Below are 22,181 nucleotides of genomic sequence, written 5' to 3'. Positions count from 1 at the left end.
TTGGTGCAGAATCAGCTCTATCAGATCCAGGCCCCCTCTGTGGCAACAGCTCTGGGGACATGTGGCATTCCAGGGCGGGCAGGGGGAGTGGGAAAGTGGGGTAGGAGTGGGCCACATTAGAGATCTGGTACATTGGGGACAGGTGGGGGTCACAGCAACTGCATCCTGGCAATTCTGCACCCCTGCAAATCTCCAGAAGATCCATTGGGGCACAAGTTAGGGCTGGGCTGACTAAGCCTTCACTGGGACAACGCAGTGGGGACTGGCTCCCCTCCATGCTAGCACTGGTGCAGGCATGAATCTGGCTCTGTGCGAGCAGCAGTGTGCCCAACTGTTAAAGCAAGGATCAGGAACTTAGGAATTCTGGGTTCCATTCCAACCTCTGCCACTGATCTGCTGCTTCACTCTGGGCAAGTCCCTTAACCTCCCTGCGCCTCAGCTTTCTAAGCAGACTAACCTAAGTCACAGGTGCGTTGTGAAGCTTAATGAATGGCATTGGTGAAAAGATCCTAGGAAGGATATGGGCCAAGTATTGTTACAGCTGTAGAAAAATGAAAGCTGCTGAAGGCAGTCAGGGACAAGCACCGAACTCAAAGCCACATGCCCAGCCTACACCTGTGATGGGCAAATGCAGGAGAGATTAGAAATCTCCAAGCACAGCCATTTAACTGCTGCTGGTGAATTAAATGTGCCTAGTGGCAGAGATTAAACCCAGCAGCACAAGAATGCTGGTCCTTCCTTTCTCTCCCTCACTCTGAATTCCAACCTGACACCATGTCACCACTCAGGGTGAGGGTTACATAATGGAGCTTATGAAAGGAAAATGACCCGGCTGTGCCAGCCTGAGTGAAGCTCTGTGTGAAGAGAAAAACAAGATCATGCTTAACTTTTCTGCAGTCCCTGACTGGGGCTATTTGTTCAGGAGTGTAAAGCAGGGTTGGGTGTTCAGAGCCGGGTGGGGGTCCCAGACAGTTGAGCCGGTCCCAAGGCTGACTGATCTGACACTCTTCCATCAGGAAATAATGGTAGTGGCAAGGGGGCTGGGGTGGAAAGAAAACAGGAGAGAAACAAAGAGGGGAAGGGATAGGGAAGAGGTTTAAAAGGAATAAGAAGGCAGCAGCAGATAAGAGGTCCATAGATAAGGGCCTGATCCTCCTAAGAGATTATGAAGGGCCCAATTCTCAGCTGGTGTAAATCGACCTTGCTCTGCTGAAGTCAATGGCCAGAGTCAAGGGCCTCACTTACTGACCTCAGTGTGGGTTCAACACCCCTCGGGAGCTGGCCTGAAGGTTACACATTATAATTAGCCTTTCATTATTAGCCTGACTTAACTCAACCTTTGTCTCTCCCACTTCCCTTCCCGAAAACCAACTCTGGTATGCTAGAGTCAGGTTCCTCCGCTAGTCTATACCAGCACAGCTTCACTAAAGTCAAGGGAGCTACATCACTTTATACCAGTGTGTGTGTGTGTGGGGCGGGGGGGGGGGGGGTCTGGCCCCCAATTGCTTACTTGCGATCTCTTGCCACAGGAGAATTTTGGGGTGATGAGGCGTTGCAGGGACATGGCAATCAGACAGTGAGAGGGGTGTGCCGGTTATGAATTGTCACAGCTATTTGCCTGATATGATATATTTCTGGTAGGTTATATTAAAACATTTATTTTAATCATTTATCTTTGATGAAAGCCTATGTTTGGAGTATTTAAGAGAAAGTTTGATTTGGTTACAAATGTATTTATTTGCTATGGACTTTTGAGCCTCTCAGTAGCTGGTTATTTGTAATGCAGTAGCCCCTAGGACTCCCAGTTCGTGAGCTCTGCTGCTATTTTCACAGATCCACGGTCTTACGCACTTCAGAATAATCCCATGCTGCTGAACTAGTTGCTTTGCACTAGCTGTTCAGTAAATCCCTCAAAGGACTTTGAAGACCAGGCAGTCAAAGCCTGCATGCTCTCTAAAGCCCTTAGCATAGCAAGTTAAACTCACGAGCTCCACAGAAGTCTCTGAACCAAGCATGGACTCTCCTTTCCATATTTTCTAATACTTAGAGGCTTTTGGTTAACTTAGAATTTCCTATTAGTGTCTTTACAAACCATCAATGCTCTCTGGATGCCTTTCCCCTAAAATCACTGATCCATGTTTGCAACCTTAACTTCAACTTAAAGTTAGTCTGGGAATTGGAAAAACATGCCAAGCATTGTCAGATTTGCCAGCATCCTTTCTGGACTAGGGATGGACGACTCTCTCTCGAGGGTTGGATCAGATCAGTCCCACAAGTTCAGCGTCACAGGGTCAGTGCAGGCTCTCCCCCTTTTGTGCCTGCACCCTTTGTTTGGCTGGTATAATAAAGAGTCTTCCACGCCTTCTTTGGCTGGATCACCCAAGTGTCTTTATTTACAGTATTTGTGCAGTTCCTCGGTCTCCCAACAGCTAGCGCCCCACAGATCCTCCCCAAGGTCTCCTGCCTTTGAGGTTTCCCTCTTTGGTAAGGAGACAGTGATACTACCCTCCCATCTCCTCCCAGTCTAGCCTCCTCACTGAGGTTTGTTCAGGGTTTTTATAGCCCTCCCGTGCCTCAGCCCAGCTGTCACTCAACTCAGCATGCTCCTCTGAGCCAGCCCTGATTAGGGCTTGCAGCTGGGCTCACTGCTGAATACCTGTGTCTCTACCCTGGCCTCCTGGCCGAGAGCAGACTGCAGCCAGGGCTGGTGCAAGGAAGTTTCGCGCCCTAGGCGAAACTTCCACCTTGCACCCCGCCCCCCTCCAGCCCTGCGGCAGATCCCTGCCTCCCCTCCTCCCTGAGGTGCCCCCCCCCCAGCAGCTCCCCCCCACCTGCCCTGAAGCGCCACCCCCCATGGCAGCTCCCTCCACTGGGGAGCCGTGCGGCAGCTCCCAAACCCAGCTCACCTCTGCTCCGCCTCCTCCCCGAGCACACTGCCCTCCTCTAATTCTCCTCCCCTTCCAGGCTTGTGGCGCCAAACAGCTGATTAGCGCCACAAGCCTGGGAGGGGGGAGAAGTGGAGCTGCGATGGTGTGCTTGGGGAGGGGGCATAGCAGAGGTGAGCTGGGGTGGAGAGCCCTGCGGCAGCTCCCCCCCCCTCACCCTGAGGCACCCCCGCGGCAGCTCCCCACCCCCCGGTCCGGGGAGCTGTGCGGCAGCTCCCCACCCCAGCTCACCTCCCCACCCCAGCTCACCTCTGCTCCGCCTCCTCCCCGAGCACATTGCCCTCACTCTAGTTCTCCTCCCCTCCCAGGCTTGCAGCGCCAAACAGCTGATTGGTGCTGCAAGCCTGGGAGGCCAGAGAAGTGGAGCAGCAACTGCGCGCTCGGGGAGGGGGCGTAGGAACGCTGTAAAAAAAAAAAAAAAAAAAAAAAAAAAAAAAAAAAAAAAAATTGGGGGCACTGCTTTTTGGCATCCCCAAATCTTGGAGCCCTAGGCAACCGCCTAGTTTGCCTTAATGGTAGCACTGGCCCTGACTGCAGCCAGCATTTTGGCAGGGCTTTAAAGGGGGTTTTACCCCTGCCCTGCCACATTCAGAAACTTAGCTGAACAATCAGATCCTCCTGGGTCCGCCATATTGGGCAGGAAAGCTCATGAGAACACGCTCTCCAAAAAGGATACAAGAAATAGTTCAGCCATTTTCCTCTGACAGGTTCTGAAAGCACAGAGACACCATGAATATGCAAAAGAAATGTCCAAGTTACCAGAACTTTGTCAAACCTCTGTTTGTCTGGAGTTTGGTTTGCATTTTGGGCAAGGTTTCCAGGGATTCTTTTTTTTAAGTCTCTCTTTTAAAAATCCATTCTGCTGTGAGCTCTACGGTGAATCCTGTTTAGCTGGATAGTAAATCCCTTTACTGTTCCCCTTTTCTAAATTACTTTTCTTTTAATCTATCCTTCCTTAGTCTGGGAGCTCCTTGAGACAGGGATCATCCCTTCTTGAATATCTGGAAAGCACCTAAAACACTGTAAGATGTTGCTGCAGACAATTATTGATAATTGGCTTTCGGATTGAAAACTACTTTGCCCAGCGACAACGTGCCATTGGATTCTACAGCATCATGAGTTTGCACAGCTTTACCTAGTAGACCAGAAAGAAAACAATAAGGGTATGAGGATTACGTGAAGGGCGGAGATGGTGACAGAAACCTGAAACTGTTCTGTCCACCTGGCAGGAACCTAATCTTTTGATGGGTTTCAGAGTAGCAGCCGTGTTAGTCTGTACTTGTGGCACCTTAGAGACTAACACATTTATTAGAGCATAAGCTTTCGTGGACTACACAAAGAAGTGGGCTGTAGTCCATGAAAGCTTATGCTCTAATAAATGTGTTAGTCTCTAAGGTGCCACAAGTACTCCTAATCTTTTGATGGCAGCATTAGTTACTGTTTATCATGGACATGCCCACTGTACAAAGAGTCCCGAGCAGCCCTCGGCTATTTGAATAGCTCACCACATGCCAAGGTTATACGGTCATCGGATATAGGAAAAAAAAAAATCAAATCACTAGAATCTTAGCTCTCGTCTTGGTATTAACAAGACGCAAGATATTCAGAGTTAAAGTCGACATTCTCTCCTTCACTTGGTTGATTGCTTCTTTCAGTGCATGTAGGGTGGCTAATTTCTCAATGAAACCAGGGCTGAAGCCACTGATTTAGAGTGGGCTCACCTTTAGGGCTTTAAAGGTTCTAAAATCTGCTTCCAGCTTGAGGATTCTGCATGGTCCTCAATCCTGTAGCTATATATATTTATAAAGTGTATTACCATAGCACCTAGGAGCACAAACACAGAACAAAAAGAAGGGCCCTGCCCCCAAAGAACTTACCATCTCGTGGATCCAGACAAACTGTGCAGCATGACAGGCAGTGGTGTCAGCACACCCCCAGCCTAATCGTTGTCAAGGGTGTTTTTAGGCATTGCAGCAAGGGAGAGTTTTAAGTTTTGAACTGGTTTCAAAATAAAAATCAAAGCAATTAAACAAATGAAGTAGTTTTCTCTGCCCTTTCATCAGCATTTTAGTAAGGGTCCGCAGTTGTGACTAGAGCCCTAAAGCTTTCCACACATATGGCTGGGATCACTGAGGAGCTCACTTCCCCGAGTCCTGCCCTATTGCCTTTCAGTGTATTTCCATTCAATGAAATACAGTTCTGAACAGCTTAGCCAGTATATTCATCAAACCCATCCTGATGCCGAACTGCCAGTGTCCGGCACAGCAGCTCAGTGAGGCTTATTCTAAGCACTACAAACAGCATTCAGTGATCCAGTGCTGCAAAGAGACATGCAGTGGAGACTGTCCAGCAGGGGTCGGCACCACCATGTTGTGTGACGGACACTTGATGCGTAGAAGTGCTTTTATTAACTTCAGCTTGGAGAAGTTGCGTTCTCCACTGGCACCTATTACAAGAAGTGTTTGAAGTATGCGCAGAGCAACAAAAGCATTTGGAAAGAGGGTGGTAATCTTATTTGTGCACATATATTCCAGAACAGCCTTTGGAGTTGATCCTGCTGAAATGTTTCTTGAAAGGGCTTTCAGTTCATCACCTAAATCACTCGCATCAATATCGCGCATGTCATCATGTGCCACTGTCTCTAGTGCCCTGCATTGCTGGTGTAGGTCTTCTTCAGGTATAGTGAGGAGTTTTGGAATATCATATAACATCCCAAATATACTGCTGTGTCCCTTGAGCTGCATGAAATGTTCTTCAACTGTATTGCACAATCTAGCACCTGGTTAAAGAATTCAACTTTGAATTGTTGTTTGGGGTCTCTTATGGGATTATCCAATGCCTCATAATCAAAATGTCTTCTTCGGTGACTCGTGTATTCTTGAATAGGTGGGAAAATAGCTTCAGTGTGAAGTTCCTCTGCCAACTTCTGTGCACTCTTCAGAATATTTTGAAATCCCTAATCTGACCGTTAAGACTGTAGGTATGACTTTGCTTTGTCCAGTTGTTCCCCTGCGGGCAGGGGACTGGACTCGATGACCTCTCGAGGTCCCTTCCAGTCCTATAATCTATGATTCTATGATTGCTCCAGATATATCTTGGAGTCTCTTGCTTACAACATCTATTTCAAACAGTATGTCATGCCACAACACTAAACCACACAGAAGTTTGAAGTTATGTAGGTTTCTGTTGATTCCATTTCCCTCTGCCACTGTTCTCCCATGAACAGTTCCTGTCATAGCATTATCCTCCATAATGGCAACTATGGCATCATCTATCTTCCCAATTTGGTGTTTGATAGGCTTTATTGCCTCCACTTGACTTCCCCATCATGTGGCACTCAGTGGTTTCAGTCAGAGAGGATGTTCCCAGAGGTTGCTTCAAAATTTGCTATTGATGAGTTGATGCACAGAAAAATACATAGATCCTTTGAATTAAATTTAAAAAATTCAGCAGCCTCACTAGAAGCTGATGCTGCATCACTGACCACCAAGTTCAATGAATGAGAACTGCATGGGACAAAAAAAAGCTCGAGGGTTTAACTCTCGAATCCGTGTCTGCACTGTGTGTCTGTTCTTTCCTCTCATGTTGGCACCATTATCGTAGCTGACACAAGAGGTCAAGGCTATCACAATTCCTGTATCTTCCAGCTTTTTAAGAAGCACATTTGTCATACCAGCTCCTGTAGTATCATCAATGTCAATAAAGTCTAGAAAATGCTCTGACAGGCACCATTGCAGGGACATTTTCACTAGGTTCTGTTACAAAACGCACCATTAAAGTCATGTGTTCCATATGGCTGATGTCAGGTGTGCAGTCCAGAATAACAGAGTAATATCTTGCTGACTTCAGATCTGCCACAATCTTCTGTTTGACATTTGTTGCCAGTAATTGTATGATCTCATTTTGAATTGTTTTTCCAAGGTAGTGGTGTGTGTACATTTCTTGAGTGGTGACTCTTCTTAGATGCTCCTGGAGTACAGCATCAAACTCAGCCATCAGCTCCACAATTTTAAGGAAGCTTCCATTGTTTGGCACATACAGCTGATCTGAAGAGCCACACAGTGCTAGGTTTTGGGTAGCAAGCATTCTCACAGTGGCAATGAGCCTTTTCAGAACATTTTGCCAGTAAAGAGACTCTGATGCAATCTTCTCTTGATGCGGCTCATCTATGGTGGTCTTTAACCTTAGTCTCATCTCAAGCTCTTTCCACCTATGGAATGCTCTCTGGTGATTTGCTGCCTTCTCATGGCATGCCAGATTTCTAGCCAGATTTTTCCAGTCCTTTGTTCCTGTAGAACCCAATGTGGCTGGAACATTAGACTGGAAGAGTTTGCAACAAAAACAGTATGCAGCATTCTGGGTTTTTGAGTACATAAGCCATGGCCTCTCCACTTTGTCACCATTGGGGATTTCACGCCGGTAATGTGTTGGATGGAAACTTCTATTTTCATTGTCTTTGGGGAACAGCTCAGTGGTTTGTGCATTGGACTGCTAAACCCAGGGTTGTGAGTTCAATCCTTGAGGGGGCCATTTAGGGTTCTGGGGCAAAAATCTGTCTGGGGATTAGTCCTGCTTTGAGCAGGGGGTTGGACTAGATGATCTCCTGAGGTCCCTGATATTTTATGAACATGAACTTTTTCACTTGCTGTAGCCCATGCAGTAAAAGGAAGTCCCCCAGGCTATTGCTCAAGTGGGTCCACAGTCCTGAATCATCTAGACCTAAGGAACTAAACTCAGTAGCAGCTGTTTCTTGCGCCTCCACCACACTCTTCTCTGATCTACACTTTTCTTCAGGAATGTGCACAGTTACATCCATTTGAGATGGAGATATGGATGCTGCAGTAGCTGCCAGGTCACCTGCACTCTGACTAACTGGAAGATCAGGCCTCTCCTCACCACTCACATCCTCACTGGGGCCGGAAGGCTCACCGTGAACATTTGTGTCTATGGATCTCAGGAGAGCTCCTTCCTGCTTAGATAGAAAAGCTTCCTTTCTTTTTCTGAATGCTGCCCCAGAGGGGCGTTTTCTTCTTTCACTCGTGACTGCTGTTCTGTGCCAGCTATAGTGGCTCTCAACACTCAGTTGAAGGGGACAAATAATCAGGCTGGTAGCAGAGCCTGAGTGAGGGAAGATATCAGCGTCTTAAGGGCCTAACTGGCTCCTACTACTTCAGTTGACTGCCTGTTCTCCTCAAGTGGGTTCAGGTAGGGTTACCATATTAAAAGAGGACACTACACGGGGCCCTGGCCCCACCCCTTCCCGCCCCAACTCCGCCCCTTCCCCTGAGCACCCTGCATTCCCCCTCCTCCTCCCTCCCAGCCACACAAAAAGGGCTGCCCGAGCGCTACCAGCTTCACGGTTTGCCAGGCAGCCTCCAGACCCTGCGCCCTGGGCCGGGCGCTTCCCCAACGCAGCCGGAGTCCGGGAGGGGAAGCGCCCGGCCCGGGGCGCAGGGTCTGGAGGCTGCCCGGCAAACCGTGAAGCTGGTAGCTCGGCGGCAGCTCCGCTCTTCAGCTGCGTAGCTGAGGTGTCTGGGGGGGAGCTGCAGGACGTATGGTAACCCTAGTTCAGGGAAGCAGCAGGAAACCAGAAACTCCCTGAGAAGCTGGTGTTAATCAGTCCAGGCTCCTGAGGGTGCTAGAGAGGTACATAAGAGGCTCCTCCTCCTCTGTCTCCCTGCAGCTCCTGCTGCTTTCTGTTATTCCCTCACCTTTTCTCCTGCCTGCCTGTTATGTCTCTTGTGCCCTCCTTCCTCCAGCACAGCACTCCACCATCTCTGTGCATCTAGAGCAGAGAGAATACATATGCACCAGCAGCAGACACAAGGCACACAGTGCAAACTGGACACCATTAAATTAGGCTTGAATAAAGACTGAGAGTGGAGGAGTCATTACATAAAGTAAAAACTATTTCCCCAGGCTAATTTTTCCCCTACTGTTACTCACACCTTCTTGTCAGCGGTTTGAAATGAGCTATCCTGATCATCACTACAAAAGTTTTTTTTCCTCCTGCTGCTAATAGCCCACCTTAATTGATTAGTCTCGTTAGAGTTGGTATGGCAACCCCCATTTTTTCATGTTCTCTGTGTATATATATCTTCCTACTGTATTTTCCACTGCATGCATCTGATGAAGTGGGTTTTAGCCCACAAAAGCTTATGCTCAAATAAATTTGTTAGTCTCTAAGGTACCACAAGGACTCCTCATTCTTTTTGCTGATACAGACTAACATTAGGGTTTCCATAGGTCCGGATTTTCCCGGACATGTCCGGCTTTTTGGGCCTCAAATCCCCGTCCGGGCGGAAATCCCAAAAAGCCAAACATGGGACATGCTGGGCCGGGGCTGGCGGTGCTGGGCCCCGGGTCGGGCCGGGCCGGCGGTGCTGGGCCAGGGGCCGCGCCTCCCGCCCCCACCTTACCTGCTGCCTGCTTCAGGCTTCCCGCGAATCAAATGTTCGCGGGAAGCAGGGGAGGGGGCGGAGTTGGGGTGGGGGCATGGGCGGGGCTGGGGGCGGGGCCCCGTGGAGGGTCCTCTTTTTGGACACTCAAAATATAGTAACCCTAACTAACATGGCTACCACTCAAAACTTTTTTTACAGTAACTCTGAGATCCCAACCCACATTGGTGCCCCATTTTGAGAGAGAGAGAGAGAGAGAGAGAGAGAGAGAGAGAGAGAGAGAATCCCTGCCCCAAAGAGGTTACAATCCAAGTAGACAGGAGGGGGAAATTAAAGCACAAAACAGTGAAGTGAGAGGCCAGTGACAGTGCTGGAAATAGGCCCCAGAACTCCTAATTGTCAGCCCAGTGCCCCATACTTTTGTAGACAAATTTCAAAGCCTTCACTTTCAATCAACATAGACATTGTCCATTTTCAGATGTTTTAAAGATTCATTTTCCTTCCTTCTCCCAATGACCATTTGTCACCTTGTTAGTGCTAAAGGATTCCATCAATCAAGGCAATCCCATCCTCACTGTTAGTGTTTAGTTAACTGCAGCTTTAATTGGATCAGAAGAACAAGGAAGTGAAATGAGTAGTTAGTAGGTCCTTAGAAGCTCAACCCAGCCTATTCCACTCTTGGATCTGGACTCCAGCATCCAGCTATCATTCTCCCAGCCTTTTAAAACTCTAGCAGATGGCATTTTCCAAATCTTACAGGTTCAGTAACCACACACAGTGGTTGCAGGTCTTAAACCTCAATGCACTACAGCTTCCCTGAGTTTCAGAGGGAGAAGGTGAAGTCAAGCAGGAGTTATGGGGCTTGTCAGACTGGCTAACCCAGAGGAAAGGCTCCACGTTCCTAACCCCAAAGTGCTGTGAAGATGCTGATTTACAGACGAGAAGAAAAGGTTGTGATCCATGTTCCCTCTCCCAGAGCACAGTGAACAACTAAAGGGAAATAGAGGGAAGCCTAGGGATTGCTGGGAAATGGAAGCAGCATGAAGGAAGAGAAGGGGCAGAAAGGACAGCTGAGTGGGAGAGATGAGGGGAAAATTGCCTAACTCTGATTTGTTTCCCTCTAAAAAAACAAACAAACAAAAACACAACAACAAAAAAACCCACATAGAATACAAGTATCTTGGTGATGGACTATATTTCAGTGCAGTCAGGGTACTGAATGTAAGAAGTGTGCAGCTAGAACAGCACAAAGCCTCTCCTTCATACATTTCCAGAAAGTTCATTGAATAAATTCGTCGCATAAATGATGGGGCTAATCTCAAAGCAGCTGGCACCTTGTTGTTTGTTAGTGCCGCCAGAAACAAACAAGGGTAATATCATTTGCTCAGCTCTACAAGATGAAAAAATAATGGGGAAAAACTTATTATTTTACACTTTGACAGATAAATTAGATTATTCAGTGAATATTGTTTCTCCAGGCGGAGGGGCAATCAAATCTACACTAAAGCAATAAAAGAGAACATGCCCTTTGGCCTGGTGAAATCTCACATGCGTCACAATGGATCTTGTGGCACTTCACAAACTTTATTAACGGATTAGACAAACTATGTGGCATTACAGGATCACTTAGCCCTTCATTGGTGGGTGGCTACATACTATGAGATAGGGTTAGAACAGGCAAATAAAGACTGTTCCTAGTTAGAACCATAGAGAAGATTTTAGATGGGTAATTAGCCAAACCAAAAGTTGGCCTGAACAGAAAGCCTGGATGCCATGTGGCCTAGTGGGTAGACCACTGAAATGGGCCAGTGCCCTGCATGTTGGGCATGATTCTTCATTACCCTGTGCCTGAGTTTCCCCATATGTAAAATACAGATAATAGTACTGACCCCCCTTTGTAAAGCACTTTGAGATCTACTACTGAAAAGTGAGCTAGGTATTATTCCTTTTGTAAACCATGCAAGTACTGAGCCAACTAAAGCCTGCTTACCATCTGAGAGCTGACACATCCACAGCTTGGAGTAATATGCAGCTCCAACCCAGTACACTGGGTGAGCAGAATAAGGACTGGAAATGCAATTAAGAGCCATAAAATCCAGTAGCATGAAACCAGCAACTATATCGAATTAATCATAGAATATCAGGGTTGGAAGGGACCTCAGGAAGTCATCTAGTCCAACCCCCTGCTCAAAGCATACCTGGTTAACAACAACTAAAAACCAGAAAGACAATGGAAGCTTTGATGCCTAAGGACTCTGATGCAGTTATTGTTCTTCCCATTAATGAATTACTCCTAGGCTTTGACTTGTTTTGCAAAGGTTCCAAGAAGAACAGCAGTCCCAGGTATATCTTTTTAGCACTTTGCCATCCAGCCACGCCTATTACACAGATCTGTTCCCTCAGGGAAACTCTGAATGACATCTTCCCTGCCTTTCAAGAAGCATTCTCATCCTACAAACTGGTTTCCTCAGTGGCTCACTGCTTTAGAGTCTTCCTTGCCTTTAATTAGTAACTGATCAGGGTGACATCCTAGACCTGTTGAAGTCAATTGCAAATCGACCATTGATTTTACTAGGGCTAGGATTTTACTTCACATTCTTGAAGTACACCAGTTTACTAGTGGTGTTACAAAAGCCTTTAGAAACACAGGGGAGCTAACCTAATCTGCTTTCCTCAGCCCAGCCACAGTCACTCACATTATTATTCGTTCTCTTACAGTTAAGGCACCCATTGTGCTAGGCGCTGTACATGCACAGATTAAGAGACTATCTGCCTGATTCATTTGCTAAGAGTGCAGCTGAATGCAGGCTAAACTGGCCACGTGGCTGAGTTGCTTCCAGTCTAACGCTCCACATCTCCTTTCCCCTGCTGTCGCCTCAATGACAGCCCCTTCAGGGACCAGGGCCCTCTGCCTCCAGTTTTACCAATCAGGCTACACTGCCCTGGACAGGGTACAGTCTATGTAGACAAGACAGTAAGGAAAAGTTAATGTCTTCATCTTACAGAAGGGGAACTGAGCCACAGAAAGATTAAATGACTTGCCCAAGGTCACACAGCAAGTCAGTGGCAGAGCTAGAAATGGAACCTGGTTGCTTAAGGGCATCACCTTTTTTCAGCCACAGGGTCATCATTCCTGCCATCACGCTTCTTTCCAGAGCCAAGAGAATGGTTCTCTGTAGTCATTGGAGAGTTTGCCACCAGTTGATATAATAAATTAGGTATTTTAGTAGGCAAAGCCACCTGTGGCACAAAGCCACTGTGTATTGTTGGATTGCATTACATGACACTTTAGCAGATCTTTAGTAAAATCCACAAACCCTTGTGTACACTTACAGCTAAATGGGTTTAAGACAAATAGGATCCAAAACCGAAACCGGTGTGAGACTCACCGCCTAGAAGGGCTCCTGCATGGTTGTAAAAGTTTAGAATTTTTTAATGTGAGTCACTTTAAAACCATGTTAAGTTTCTTAATACAGGTCAAATGTCAATATGAACAGGACTGAGTGGGTGTCAGATGACTGGGATGAGGGTGGTCTAGCCTAGTGATCAGAGCAGGCATCAGGAATCAAGTGTCGGAACCAGCGTCCGAGCTGGAGTTAGTAGTTGGTATCCAGAGCCAAGGGTCAAACTGGAGGTCAGGAACTGGAGTGAGCAGGGTAACAGGCAAGGAGGGGTTCAAGGCAGGGCCATGACTAAGGCAAGGCTGGGTGTAAGGCAGAAACCCAAAAGACATCACAGTGATGGGTGTGAGCATTGAGCAGCCAGTGAGCTGCTGCTACTGGCTTAATACCCAGACTGCTGGTCCCTCCAGCTAATCAGGTGTCATGGACAATCAGGCAACTTGCAAGTTGGCTGGAGACTAGCTCAGCTACAGGTCTTGATTCCTGACCACGGGCCCTCATTTCTATGTTGTCATAGACGTACATGGTCTTTCCCAGCACTTAAGGACAGGTCTCTGGCCAAAGAGCTTACAGTCTTTGGCCCTGATTCTGCACCTCCTTAACTTACTCATGCGAGCAGCCCCATTGATTTCAGTGTGACTACTCACATGAGTAAATTTAAAGAGTCGCATAAGCATTCGCATGATAGGGGTGTATTTAGACAGTAAGGGATGACAAGCAAAGGGTGGAGGAAGGACAAGGATTACAACCATAAGGGCTTGGCTATGCGAGGCAGCCATGTGCGCTTAACAGGGGTGTGATTTCTAAAGTGCACCAATGTGTTAACAAACAGCGCTATGTTAACATGCACTAGGGAACTTTTAGTTACAAGTTTCGCAGATTTACCAAGAATGATTATTTGTCTGAAATTTCAGGCTGGAAATGCATTAGTTAGTACTATTTGTTATTCTGTTGCTGATTGGAGGACAAACTTTTTCAGTAAGCAGAAACAATGCCATGTGATTCAGGCGACCAACCACACACCACAAATAATGAAGAGCAAACAGTCGACAATCTGAAAAACCCACAATCTGAAAATTATTTATCCCAACGATCTGGTGAATCATTACTACTAATGAACACATGTGAAGAAAATCCAGGTTGGTTCATGGCCAAATTGCTCTGCAAAAGGAAGCTAAATTGGCAACTAGTATTATTTGAAACAAATAGTTCACTCAGCTCTTCTTGTTGTTGGTCATGTTGTTGTAGAAAGTAATTTAAATGAAGAATCTAAACCACATGTTGAGTTATACTGAACGCCATCCAGTCTATAATAAGAAGTACCCAGTCACTATATTACTTAGTGATGTTTATCCCTTCCCTCATCTACTATGTCTTTGAATCTGCCACTACATAGGAACTTTGATATGAAAGATTCTGATTGCAGATCCCATTTTAAGATACTTTGTGAATACAACAAGGAGTCCGGTGGCACCTTAAAGATTAAGAGATTTATTTGGGCATAAGCTTTCATGGGTAGTTACTGAACACTCTTGTATGTTTCAGCTCAGTAAGAGAACTGCTTATTAAGCCTTCCTCAGAAGCTTTGTGTAGTGGTGGGTCTTCATTACAAACGGTTATAGGATTTTAACAAAAAAATATTGGACAGGGAAGCTCTACATCATGGACAGTAATTTAGGCAGTGGGTTTTGGCACAGCCATGATTTTGGATACAAAAATCCCAGGACTCTTAGGGGGTCTCTTAATTAAAAGCCATGGGGTTTTGTTATGAAAAAATGACCAGTGCTCTCAAGAAGCGGTTCCAGTGAGCTGGTCACTACTTGATATTTTGCTCTGTAATATTAGTGACCATTGCACTGTATCTAGCTTGCAAGCCCCTCGGGGAAGGGAGTCGGTCTTCTCAACACTCTTCTCATCTGTCCTTAGGATTTATGGGACCCTACCCAGTATTATTCAGCTGGTGCCCCTATGCCCGACTTGGGGCACAACCACTCCCCCCCCCCCCCATGGACCCCCAGAAGAACCCCCCTCCCCGCATTGCTGACACACACTGAGCTTTGTATGCAGCAGATGCTGCAGCAGCCCAGGCTCGCAGCCTCGAGGGGGGGGAGGGGGGAAGGAGGGACAAGGCAGAAAAGGATACTGAGCCACCCGGCCCACCTCATGGCAACGGAGAGCAGGGCTTTGGAGCGGATCCCGGAGCTGGAGCGCGGAGCAGCTCCGGAGCAGTGCAGCTGCAGATTTTTGCCTGGAGCTGGAGCGGAGCCGGAGCACAGCTCTAAAGCCCTGGCAGAGACTCATAGTTCCCTGCAGAGACCCCTGTACCCTCTCCCTCTCGCAGAATGTGCCACGACGGCACATTCGGCTCTGTGAATATGGCCCCTGCCTAAGGAGGCTGCAGCACCCACTGGGTGTGCAGGAACCGATCCGCTCTTACCTGCGGTCTCAGTGGTGCCCCAAATTTTTGGGTGCCCTACGCAGCTGCATAAGCTGCGTATGCCTAAGGATAGCCATGGTCCTACACATAGAATCCTAGAATATCAGGGTTGGACGGGACCTCAGGAGGTCATCTAGTCCAACCCCCTGCTCAAAGCAGAACCAACACCAACTAAATCATCCCAGCCAGGGCTTTGCCAAGCCAGGCATTAAAAACCTCTAAGGAAGGAGATTCCACCACCTCCCTAGGTAACCCATTCCAGTGCTTCACCACCCTCCTAGTGAAACAGTGTTTCCTAATATCCAACCTAAACCTCCCCCACTGCAACTTGAGACCATTACTCCTTGTGCTGTCATCTGCTACCACTGAGAACAGTGTAGATCCATCCTCTTTGGAACCCCCCTTCAGGTAGTTGAAGGCTGCTATCAAATCCCCCCTCACTCTTCTCTTCTGCAGACTAAACAAGCCCAGTTCCCTCAGCCTCTCCTTGTAAGTCATGTGCCCCAGCCCCTTGATCATTTTTGTTGCCCTCCGCTGGACTCTCCAATTTTTCCACATCCTTCTTGTAGTGTGGGGCCCAAAACTGGACACAGTACTCCAGATAAGGCCTCACCAATGTCGAATAGAGGGGAATAATCACATCCCTCGATCTGCTGGCAATGCCCTTACTTATACAGCCCAAAATGCTGTTAGCCTTCTTGGCAACAAGGGCACACCGTCGACTCATATCCAGCTTCTTGTCCACTGTAACCCCTTTTCTGCAGAATTGCTGCCTACCCATTTGGTCCCTAGTCTGTAGCAGTGCATGGGATTCTTCTGTCCTAAGTAAAGGACTCTGCACTTGTCCTTGTTGAACCTCATCAGATTTCTTTTGGCACAATCCTCTAATTTGTCTAGGTCCCTCTGTATCCTATCCCTACCCTCCCGTGTATCTACCACTCCTCCCAGTTTAGTGTCATCTGCAAACTTGCTGAGGGTGCAGTCCACGCCATCCTTCAGATCATTAATGAAGATATTGAACAAAACCAGCCCCAGGACCGACCCTTGGGGCACTCCGCTTGATACCGGCTGCGAACTAGACATGGAGCCATTGATCACTACCCATTGAGCCCAACGATCTAGCCAGCTTTCTATCTACCTTATAGTCCATTCATCCAGCCCATACTTCTTTAACTTGTTGGCAAGAATACTGTGGGAGACCGTATCAAAAGCTTTGCTAAAGTCAAGGGATATCACGTCCACTGCTTTCCCCTCTTCCACAGAGCCAGTTATCTCCTCATAGAAGGCAATTAGGTTAGTCAGGCATGACTTGCGCTTGGTGAATTCATGCTGACTGTTCCTAATCACTTTTCTCTCCTCAAAGTGCTTTAGAATTTATTCCTTGAGGACCTGCTCCATGATTTTTCCAGGGACTGAGGAAATGCAGCCTACATCCCAGCCAGCCCACATGCCGTGTGAACATAACGCAGCTGGGGGCTGCACCAAGATGGAGCCGGTCTCATTTTCCAGAAGAGGAAAGAGCCTTTGGAACTGGGAAGGGGCCCCCCACCTTTTCAGGCATCAGGGCCCCGCCATAGCTCTGGCTGGAGGGACAGAGCCAGGCTGCCTGGCCCCTGACTCCAGGTTTAGCTGGGGGACTCAGGGGTCCCAGCCAGGACCCCCACAATCAGCAGCAGTGTCAGCACCCAGCAGGCAGACAGGGTCCTGGGTTTGGCAGGGGGCCCGAGGTGGGGATCCGAGGGGAGAAAGGGCTGAGTCAGAGCCGGTTTCAAGAGCCCCAACCCCTCCCTGCCACGTGCTCTGCCCCCACCTCCCCAACACAGGCCCCCTGCTTGCCCCACCCTACCAGTAGCGGTTGGCATCCATGAGGGTGAGCTGGAAGCTGTGGAATAAATAACAGCCGATTGGAACATTCAGCTGGGGCCCTCAGCCAACACAGATACTCCTTTTGCCTCCAGCAACACGACTCTAAGACTGTGCACGTGGGGGAGGTTTGCTGGAGGGGCACAAAGCAGGGGGAAATGAAAACAGACTTGAAAGGTTAGAAATAAAAAGTGAAGCAAGCAGGTCACCCCATCACCCACCTTCTCCACTAAAACTGTTGCTGCAGTCCAGGATTCAGGTCAGAGCCACTGCTCTTCTCACAGAGCCCAAAGGCTAGGGAAGACCCAATCTGCTGTTCCTTAGGGTAATGGACGCACATTAACAATCACTCAGGTGGAGCAACCCTTCTGCTCTGCTTTAATAGGCTGCTTTGTAGAGCCTGGCCCCCAGGCAAAGTGACAGGGCCTGGCTTACTTCACTCATCGTTAGCTACTTCTAATTTGTTCCAGTAACTTTCCAGGTACCGCAGTTAGGCTGACTGGTCTCTAATTCCCCAGGTCCTTTGTGTTCCCCTTTTTAAAGATAGGTACAAAGTTTGACCTTCTCTAGTCCTCTGGGACTTCACCCGTCCTCCATGAGTTCTCAAAGATAATCGCTAATCATTCCAATAGTCGCTTAAATACCCTATCAAAGCACGTGTTTGACCTCATGGAAGCTGCATTCAGGAAGAAAGGCTTAGTAGTGAGTACAGAGGCTGATGTTGTATGGCATAAAGGCTGATTTACAGAGAGATCCATGAAGATCAAACAGCTCTACTGTAGCATGAAAAAGGAATTGACATCGAGACATTTGGTATCCCTCAGGGCACTGTGAAAATTTAACAGGAAAAATACAGAAGAAACTTGCAATAAGAGTTCATAATAAATAAGGGATTTGCATGGAAAATTTCATTCCCAGGCACCTCCACACAAAAAATAATTGGACTGGAATGACTGTTTATTAAAAGAACCTAGGAGGGTGATCACAGTTAAATCATCTTCACTTGCACAGTCAAACCTTTGAAGAGACTTGTGGATAATCTTATTTTGATTGCATCAGAAGAGAATCAGAAAGAGTTTGGAACATTAGAGAGTTTAACACTTGTCTCAATGTTTCTCTGCCTGGTAATTAGATTTGAGAAGGCTGCGGTTCACAAAAAAGGATGCAATTGACAAGTGCATCCAAAAGATGGTGATTTCATTCTGACTGCCTTCAGTCTGCATGTTTCGTATTTTACTGGCATTATAGAGCAAGGTTTGAATTGTCTGTTAATTATGTTTCTATTTTTATGAAGAATGTACTTTTGCATCATTGTTTATTAACGTTGCCTTAAAATGTGAACATAAAACCAATTCACTTTTTTTTAATAGCTTAGTGCAGGAGTCAAAACATTTGATTTAAAAAAATAGTAAATTCATCTTCTGAGGATTTCATGTGAAGAATTTTTACTTTTTAACAGTCCCAATCTCAAAAAATGAGCTCTTTGCACTCTAACTAACTAAGAGGTAATGCCCAGATAATAATAAGAGACTCAAAAATGAAGATTTACAGATGAGGTTTTCTGAAAAGAAAGCATTTTTTCTCCCTATCAGTGAAGGAGTCTGTTAATTTAGGCTTGGGGGGGGGGGTTAATTAAAAAAGTAGATAAATTAGATTTTAAAATGTGGAAATCAGTTTTATAGTTTAACAATGATGGTTATCAAATTTCAGCCCAGTATTTATTGGACCTGTTAAATGTGAGTAGATTTAATTCTTTTATCAGCAGAGAAGAAAGCAGTGCTGTTATAAATTACAAGTACCAGGTTTTAATTAGTACGTTAGACAACTTGAGAAGCAATGGACTTGGGGAGACAGTGCCATTATTTTATTGGTGCCTGTCAATTCAAAGGCATTTGATCATGTCATTTCCAAGCACCTCCTATAGGCCTCCATGTAACCCTTTATATGTACATATTAAAAAGGCCCCATGTCCTCCACTGCCATTTGCAGGGAAATGGGTTGCACTTAGCCCTAGCATAAAACACAGATGCCCCTCCCCTGCAGCCGTTGGCCCTCAGCACACTTCATGGGCTAACCTGGGATCACATGCCCTCTTTTGTGCCTGGGGAACCTCTGGAGGAGAGTAAAAACTCTATTACAAATGTCTGCCTGCCTGGTTCTGTCTCCCTGGGAGATGGAGATGGATCTGGGGGCTCGCACAGGAAATAATAGGTGCAGCCTGCAAAAAAAAAAAAAAAAAAAAAAGTGCATAACTATGAAAAGCCTAATCCTCTGCTCTATTACCCCTGATCTATTCAAAACACACAGGCTCCAGCAAACCCTTCTAGGCTGGCATCTTCTCCCCACTAAGGGAGATAAAAGGGGATTACTACTAGTCTAACCTAGTGGATCTCCACTCAAATATCTCAGCCACATTTGGGAATGTCCAGTGGAGAGTAGTTCTGCTATCAAAAGCCACGTGTTTAGGGGCTTTTTCTACTATTTTGCTCATTCGCACATGTAATAAAGGTGAGCATGTGGCTCCCACTTGCTACAAGAACCAGGGAAAGAATTGGGAGAGAGAGGGACTCAAGCAGATCTTTGGCCTTGCTGAGCCTCAAATGGGTGATTGTTAAAGATAACAGCATGCACAGGAGTTTTGGGGTGGCTTTTTGTCTGCAAATTCAGGGTGCTCTGGGAGTGCTTACTCTGGGAAGGATGTTATTTGGCTGCTTGCTTTGCAGGGGGACAGGACTAGTCCTCATGGAAGATCTGAGGGGAACGTGCAGCCTTGGGCTATTTTAAGAATAAGATGTGAGGGGAAAGACTCCATAAGAAACAAAAGTGGGATGTCAAGATGAAGAAGAAGAAACAGCTGGATTCTTGGCACCCTACATGTGTGCCACAATGGGCAGGGAGCTTGTCAAATCTCAAGCTTACCCAGGGTGTGGCCTAATCGGTGCTGGAGGGAAGATGTCCAATGAAATCCCAGGCTCTGTAGGACAGTGATGGGGGTAGGTGGGGGTGGGAGAACGCTTGGCAGTGCTGAACTGACAGCCAGGATGGAGGGAGGAAGCACAGAAAGAACGGCGCTGGTGTTCCTGGTCACAGGGGTAAGGCTGAGATCATCACCACTCACAGCTGGTCATACAACACCCATGACACGTCTGACATGAGCAGGAACATTACCCCAAATTTGAATTTGGTCAAGAGTGTTAATCACTTTCTGCTACCTTAAAGCCCCTCTGCACAATTCATTCTTCACTTGTGTTGCTGACATGTTCCACCCTGAAAGTAGCTGCATGTTAAAAACAGGGGAGTGATCCATAGGCAGCATATTATAGTAGCCCAAAACTATCCCAAAGCACTGTGATCTAAGGGTAGACAAAGCATCATATGCAGGAGAGGATTCAGACTGCCCTTTAATAACATGCATTTCTGTAGCATTGCTAACCGAGGACAGACCCGGTTTATGATTTAAGCCACAGGCCACTCGTTAAGTAAGCAGCCTCCCCACGTTACCAGGACAGAAGAGGAGGGAGAGATGTTAAACTACCTTGTCCAAGGTCACCCAGCAAGCGTATTGCACAGCTGGGACTAGAACTCACATTTCTGGCTCCCATTCCCTTAGCCTAGCTGCCAGCCCACACTGCCCCTCCAGGGAGGGCCACTTACACTTTAATCTCTGAGTTGTGCACCCACAGCAGGGCCGCTGCCATGAAGGGTGGCTTTGTGTGTGGAAAGCTGCTTTGTTGTTTTAGGAAAACAGGTGAGTCAGTGTTTAAGCAGAAATCCTGTCAGCTCTGAGGAGAGTTACGTTTTTCACCTTTATCGAAGCATTCAGGCTGGGATACTCACAGGAGCCAGGTCAGCATTTAATTCCCACATCTCCTTGGCTTTGGGCACATAACTCCCCTCTGCACCTGTGAGAAGCCCAGCCTTGCACAAAGTACCATGGCCACAGTGGAGGGCCTCACAAACCTCCAGCACAACAGAAAAACCTGAGTGAGCTGTACTCTTCCCTCAACCAGCATTCCTTGGGGCGTGTAATGGCCAAGCTTCCCCCTTCTCAATGGTGCCAGCATGATCAGGCCTAGTATGCCTTAGAGGCTAGAGCAACAGCCCATCTGAATCATGCATGCAGCCTTTCTTTTGATGGCTGGAGTTATGAAAGTTTTTGCTGCCATCCAGGCTGTATAGGGCAAACACTCATTTTCCCATCCATTCTTCTATTGAGGGACCTGGATAGTCAGACCCAGCTAGCCTGGTCTTATATTACCAGCCTTCACTTTTGGGAACCTGTTGGCATCTAGGCTACCACAGAACCCTAGGTACAGACTTGCCCCATGCACTGAGCACCGGGGTTTCTCCAGTAACATTATGTGAATTCTGTGAGGGCATCTCCTACCAGAGGCTATCTGGCACAAGTAGGAAAGTAGATGCTTCACGGAGTCTTCCAAGGGGGTGGAGCTAGAGCTCGAGGTCACTTTCAACACATGGACTCTATGGTTTCAGGAAGGTGAGGCCCATCTCAAGTAGCGTGGGAAGTTAAGAATGATAAACATTTGTCTAGAAAGATTATGTGTGGGATACACAAAAGCACTTGCCCTTGGCTTAGCGGTTTCCACTGCAGTCAACAGTAAAATGCCCAAGATGGGAGCAGAGGAAGGCTAACATGGGGCATTTTTGAAAATCCCACCCTAGGAGTCTGACTTTTGAATTAGGAAATGTGAGATTAATTCTTTATCACAGTGACCCTGATCCCAAGTGAAACAGACAGGATTTGCAGGCAGTCAACACCACTTAGGCCTTCTGTTTAGAAAATTGTATGAGGCAAGTCATTGGTACTAGCCCCAGGTTCCTGCATTAACCTCTTCTGAAGAGAAGGGGGTTTGATTTGTTGGACTCTTTCGGGGCAGACAACTAGAGGAAAAGTAATGTGAACAATAGCAGGTCACAGCCCCATTTCAGGTACACAGATGCAGGCATAATGAGCTGAATTTGGCCAAACGGCTTTGTAAAATGTGTTCTTACACAACTGAATGGCTTCAGATTTGGGGGGGCTTTTTAAATGAAGATCCCATGTCTGAGTTCCCCAGCTCATCGATGGTGGGTTGGCACCCCTACTTGGATTGTCCAGGAGTCTCCAGGAATTAAA

The sequence above is a fragment of the Chrysemys picta genome, chromosome 8 (assembly GCF_011386835.1).
Source record: "Chrysemys picta bellii isolate R12L10 chromosome 8, ASM1138683v2, whole genome shotgun sequence".
NCBI lineage: Eukaryota > Metazoa > Chordata > Testudines > Emydidae > Chrysemys > Chrysemys picta.
Note: the sequence above shows the minus strand (reverse complement) of the source record.